Source organism: Aplidium turbinatum, chromosome 11 (genome assembly GCF_918807975.1).
Source record: "Aplidium turbinatum chromosome 11, kaAplTurb1.1, whole genome shotgun sequence".
Lineage (NCBI taxonomy): Eukaryota > Metazoa > Chordata > Ascidiacea > Aplousobranchia > Polyclinidae > Aplidium > Aplidium turbinatum.
In genome coordinates, this window is record NC_137482.1 from 2,607,893 (window position 1) to 2,614,661 (window position 6,769).

A 6,769-nucleotide genomic window follows, 5' to 3' on the forward strand; every position below is an offset into this window, starting at 1 on the left:
ACTCTTCTTTCTTTCGTGCCGATGGCCGAGTATACTATGAACCAGGGACGCCGGAATTTTTGACTAGGGAAGCAGGATTATGAAAAAGGACACTTTGTTGCTGAAAGGCCAATTTTTTTTAAAGTTTAAAGATAAGATATAGCAATATTGCTGGGCAGTTCTTTAATCGTTTTCCCCCTATTAGCCATATAAATCGAAATGTGAGACAGATGAAAATAATACAATCTTGGTAAAGAGGTCACTTTCTTCAACCACAGACATATACAACCAAGCAACCACACGGCATTTAACATAATCCATTAAAATTGAACATAAACTATAGCCTAAGCTACAAACGTTTTCGGCCATACACACGTCAGTCCTTATTAAGTAACAAAAAAATAAATAACTGCTTATCATATCGTCAGACTAATAAAATAATGGCGTAACTTACTTTTTGACGAAATTGAGATATTAGTGTTATGTCGGTCCCTAAAATGTAGCGCATCTGCTACATAATTTTCCAAGACCTACGTTAACGAGAACGTGGTATTTTCGTAAAAATGTCAAATGGCCTAACTCAAACGCATGACTTAGGCCAGTTTGCTGGAAATAAAGCTTTCCTCCAACAGAGCAGATGGTCAGAAGATGACGATCTAAATTGTACAGAAATAGAGCTTCCACTTCATCACAGGTAGAGAAATAAAACATAGTAACTTTAGCGGGTTTAGCATACTTTATTTCACACAAAATATAACATAATTAAATAAAATAAACTCAAACGTTTTCGACACGTACGTGTGTCCTCATCAGGAATTAAATCTGCAATACATAAAATGAAAAATCGTAAGATAAATTTGACTATGCACTGTAACTGTAACGACACTCTGGACTGAAAGCACAAACTGAACAAATGATACGAGAATGATTGCGAGTAAATTATGCCGTGGGAAACAGATCACGTGAGGTGTAGACTACAGGCATTGGACAAAACAATTTACTAATTTAAGTAAATAATCCATTATTTAAGTGTAAATTTGCAAAAATTTTCCGGGGGCGCATGCCCCGAACCCCCAAACAATAAGCGTGCCTTCGGCACGCTCTAACCCCCACCAGTTTTATTGCTTTCCTTGCTCAACCCACCAGGATACGCCACTGCACATCAGGTGGCAATGGCTTAATCAAACACTTTGTCGTTCTCATCATTTCATCAAATATTTGGCCCCCCCAAAAAAATTTTTCTGGCTACGCCACTGCATAGGGCTTTGTTTGGTCCAGGTCCAAATTGAGACAAAGACCATTCGCTTGTATGGTTGTTTAAGGTGGTCGTGATTACGCGAGGGCTATGCACACACTCTTGGCCAGCTCCATGTCCACTGCAGTCCAATAAGATCGAAACGTGAAGGTTCAGGGGAACTGGTTACAACGGCTGCCGGTGCTCTGTTCATACCACGTAAGGATAAGTGCGACGTGTGTGTTTCATTCAAACACAGTAATATTACCAAGGAACAATACGATGATCATATCAAGTTGAAGAATGAAGTTTGAGATGAGAAGATGAAAACAAAGAGTCCGCTAGCACAGTAAAATCCGTATGGACAATAGATTTACAGGCTGTACTTCTGTGTCCCAAAACTAAGGCAAGCAGTATGTACTATAAAACCAAGCTGCAGGTACACAATTTTACACTATTCAATCTTGAATCAAAAAATGCTTATTGCTCTATTTGGAATGAAACAGAAGGTGATTTACGCAGTGAAGTATTCGCTTTCTTGTAGTTTAATAATTTCGAAAGGGGTAATTTCTGGAAGCCCCGGTCTGAAGGAGATAGTTATGTGGAGTGATGGATGTGGATATCAAAATAGAAACTCTAATGTTTCTAGTGCCTACTGTGCCCTTGCATGGAAGCATGGCATCACTATTACTCAGAAGTACTTCGTGGCTGATCACACTCAAATGGAATGCGATATCATGCACAGTACTATCGAGCAAAAATTGATAAACAACATTTTTACGACGAGAGATTACGAAATTATCATCCAGAATGCCAGGATCAGACCGCATCTCAACAGTGTGCAGAGAATGCGACAGTGATTTTATGAAAATCGATGGAGGATGCTTGTTGAATATCAGGCCTGGAAAGAAAGCTGGAGATAACGCGGCTCATAATCTTAGAGGCCTGAATCATGAAAGCAGTGGAAAGGTATTGTACAAGGTCCTATTATGTGAGGATGCACAGTGAGAGGATCTACCACCAGCGGTCACAAACAAACTTAGGTGACACTACATGGATTCCTATTTTTTCAGGCCATCTTCCAATCAAATTGAGGAAATACAATGATCTCCAATCCATGAAACATGTCATGCCAACAGGGTGCCACTCCTTTTTTGATAATTTGCCTCATCACTGATAACACTGGTCAACAAAATGAGAAAAAATTTTTTTGGCAGAACATCTAAGAGTGTTTTCTGGGGTTTTCAAGGTCGCTGATTACGAATATGACATTGGTTTTGCCAGATTGACTCTAGTTTAGAAGATACCTATATCCCTAGATTAGCCCAAATTAGTGTATTTACCTGTATTTACCCCCTAAATATCTCACCAAGAAGGACGTAAATCTTATCAATTTTGTTTGATATAACATAATAATAATTAGTAACAAAAGCTAATTTAAAAATTACTATAAAGTCCTACATTCCGCACTCCCTTTTTCATTATTTATTGTGTATGGAGGTATGGGGGTGTTATGGGTATTGGGGTCTTATGGGGGTATCACCGTATCGCTGTAAGGATTGGCATCTCTTTATAGATAGCTCTAAAGCAAGCCCAAAATTGTACTATTGCACAACGAAAACAAATTTGTTCCTGTAGTCTACCAATTGAACATTTTACCAAGATGAAAGAGGAGCATGATGCCATCAAACTTGTCCTTGAAAAGCTTGACTACAATACCTATAAGTGGCTCATTTGTGTTGACGTAAAAATAGTATTGGTCAACAAAGTGGATATACCAAGTAGGCTATCCTTGCTTCCTGTGTCTGTGGGACAGCAGAGCGAGAACCCAGCACCTGGCGCAAGTGGAACCCAGCAGTGGCGCAAGAAAAAACTGGCCAGAACGCACCAGTCTTCAAGTTGGGACAGCCAATGTAATCAATGAACTTTTAGTTCCCAGAGATAGATTTGTATTTCCTCCTCTGCACATCAAATTATGGTTAATGAAGCAGTTCGTCAAAGCATTAAACAAGGAGGGGAATTGCTTCAAGTACTGTACATTTGCAGTCATTTTTCAGGACTCTCCGATGAAAAGCTTAAAGCTGGTGGCTTTGATGGAACTCAGATTCGAACGTTGATGAAAGATTCGGATTTCACCAGTCACATGAACAGCAATGAACTTACTGCATGGAACTCCTTCAAGGATGTAGTACAGGATAATACTTCTTGGGGAATCACAAAGCACGTAATTACAGACAATTAGTTCGGAAGATGTTATCTGCATTCGGAAAACTTGGAGCTAAGATGAACATTAAAGTTCACTTTCTATTCAGCCACCTTGACAGATTTCCTGACAATTTTGGTGATTACAGTGAGGAGCAGGGGGAAAGGTTCTACCATGAAATCAAGACAATGGAAGAAAGATATCAGGGCAGATGGAATGAGCACATGATGGCAGACTATCGCTGGAACCTGTTGAGAAACTGCCCAAAAGTTTCTCACAAGCGAAAATCTTACAAGAGACATTTTTTCGGTGCAAATAACTTAATAGTTTGAATCTTATTGAATTTCATACCATTGTTTTCAATTTACAATGAAAAAGATAATATGGTTCCTTTCATCTAAATTTTATGATACAAGGTTGATTAACTGATTTAATGCAAAATTTTTAGTGTTTTATTTACTTACACTAGTACTGTATATGATTGTGTATTTTGTGTATATGACATCGGTAACATCAAGTTTTGAACTATGACTAATCTAATATCCCTAAAAATTTCGAGATTTTGCTGTATTTAAACTTAAAGCTGTCTTTATTGTTCACAATTGACCATTAAATTGCGTTTCTGAAATATCTAATATGGTTAAACTGTTTTTTTTTTATCTAGCGCACAAGGCTCAAATATGGGATTTTGGTCAAAATGACCCTATGCGATATCTCTAAAACTAGAGCCAATTCGGAAAAACTAAGGCCATATTCGGAATCAGCGCCCTTCAAAACCCCTAAAAGCACTCTAACTTTGTCTGCCAAAAAAATTGTGTTGACCAGTAGGGGAGAGTGGGGAGGTTTGAGCCACTGGGAGGTTTGAACCATGGCTGTTATTGCGGATACCATAAAAGTAGAAATGACGTAACTATGTCTGTAGACAGAGGAAGTAAAGTGATTCCAAAGCATGTCTACGTTAGAGCGATAGCAGCAGCGATTTTAGCGCAAGCAGGTTAGAACTTGTTTTCCTTGCAAAAAGTAAATTTTAGGAATTTCAGTTTGTAGCTGCATGCCATCTTCGCTGTTTTACTTAGGCAATAGTTAATACTACCATGAGTAGTCCTATCTAAAAGGTGTTTAATGATGCTGGCAAATGCTCTGTAAGTGAAAGATTTAATAGCTGATTAGACAAGTTTCTTAAAATGGTGGCAACAGGGAGGTTTGAACCAGTTGATTCGGGAGGTTTGAACCGGTGGCTCAAACCTCCCAGAAGAAAATAAGTTTTAGTAGCTTCTTCTGAAATAGTTTGCGGTCTGTAGTAGTCAATGTATTGTAAGTCTAGTGCTTTAGTATGCATTTGGCTACTTATAAATAGGCTATACAGTCTATGTTAACTGTAGTAATATTGCGAATTGCTTACACAGGGTATTCCTATTGGCCACAGTAAATTACAAGCATTAGTTGAATTTAAGTTTTTATTTCCATCACTATGCCTCGCAAACATGTTAGAACTACAAGCCACGCATCAGCCACTCGTGAGGAGATGTTGCTTGCTTTGGAGGAAATAAAGAATGGAATGTCGATCAGAGAAGTTGCCAAAAGAAGACATATTAACAGGACCACTTTAGGTCGCTATTACAAAGAGTGCAATCGTCCTGGATCTGATAATGGTAGACTCTCAGAAAACATTGGCTATAATAGAACGAAGGTAAAAAGTCTGGTGTTTCCTTGGGAGTTGGAAAGTCTGCTCGCACAGCACATAAAAGACCTGGACGATAGATTTCACGGACTCACACGCACCAAATGCCGTGAGTTGGCTTTCAGTTTGGCTGACAAGAACAACATTCAGATGCCAAGTAACTGGGTGGTTTCTAAGATGGCAGGTTTGTTTTATTTTAAGCCTATGTTGTTTAAAAATTGAATGAGACTGTTCACCAGGCATTTAATTCAATAACATGATACGCTCTTCTGGTGTAAAATAAGCAAAACTATCACAAGGTGTTTTTAGTGATAATCTGCATTTATTTTCCGACGTTTCGTTAATCAGACACGATTAACTTGTTTATTAATTCTGTGTGGAAAATTGTGTACGGTAGCACATTGTAGATCACATTGGTTTGTTTTTTCGACATTACTCAACACACACCACCTCTCAATTCTTTCCCATAAACTTTTGCAGGAATTGACTGGTTTGAAGGTTTCAAGGAGAGACACCATCTGACATGTCGTAAACCAGAAGCGACGTCTTTAGGAAGAGCGACAGCTTTCAACAAAACAACTGTTGGGGAGTTTTTCGACAACCTTGGAAGAGTTATGGACAGGTCTCGTAACAATAGCCTAACATTGCTTTGTACTTAGCAATTCTTATGATCTGAAAAAGGCTTCATTGTATCGTTTTGTGTTTTAGGTACAACTTTGCTGCAAGTAGAATATACAACCTTGATGAAACAGGTGTCACAACCGTGCAAAGACCAAATCATATCGTGACAACGAAAGGAAAAAAACAAGTTGGTTCTGTGACATCTGCAGAGAGAGGAGAACTTGTAACAGTTGTATGTGCTGTCAGTGCTTCAGGTGTTGCCATTCCCCCCATGTTTATCTTTCCAAGAGTAAGATATAAGGAGGAATTTGTTAGACATGGACCAGCAGAATCCATTGGAGAAGGTACCAAATCTGGGTGGATTAACGAAGAAAAATTTTTGGTCTACTTGAAACATTTTGTGAAGCATAGTGGTTGTTCCCCCTCTCAACCTGTCCTCTTAATTCTCGACAACCATGAGTCTCACGTTTCTTGGGAGGCTGTGGAGTTTGCTGATAAAAGTGGCATTGAATTGCTGACTTTGCCTCCTCACACTTCTCACAAACTTCAACCGCTTGATAAATCAGTGTTTGGGCCATTTAAAGGCTATTACAACCAGGCTGTAGATGGATGGATGCGAACCTACAACAACAAAACTTTTCGGATTTATGACATTCCACAATGCGTTAAGGAGGCTTTTTTAAACGCTATGACGCCAAGGAACATCACTTCTGGCTTTGCCTCTACAGGAATATATCCTTTTAACAAAAGTATATTCACAGACACAGATTTTGCCCCATCACTTCTGAGTGATAGACCAAATCCCCAAACAAGTACCTCCCATCAACCTGAAGTGAATGAAGCTAATGTTATGGCCGCAGTTCCCAACACTATTGCTAACCGATCAACTGATAATGCTTATTTCTTTGAAGGTGCGACACATTTACCCGTATCTTCATTGCAAGATCTCGAGGAATATCACGCCTCAGAAAGCTTCATACCACCCAACGAAGTTATTCCATTACCATCAAGCAAAACCCCAAGAGTTCAACGCAAAAGGAAACGAGTAAAA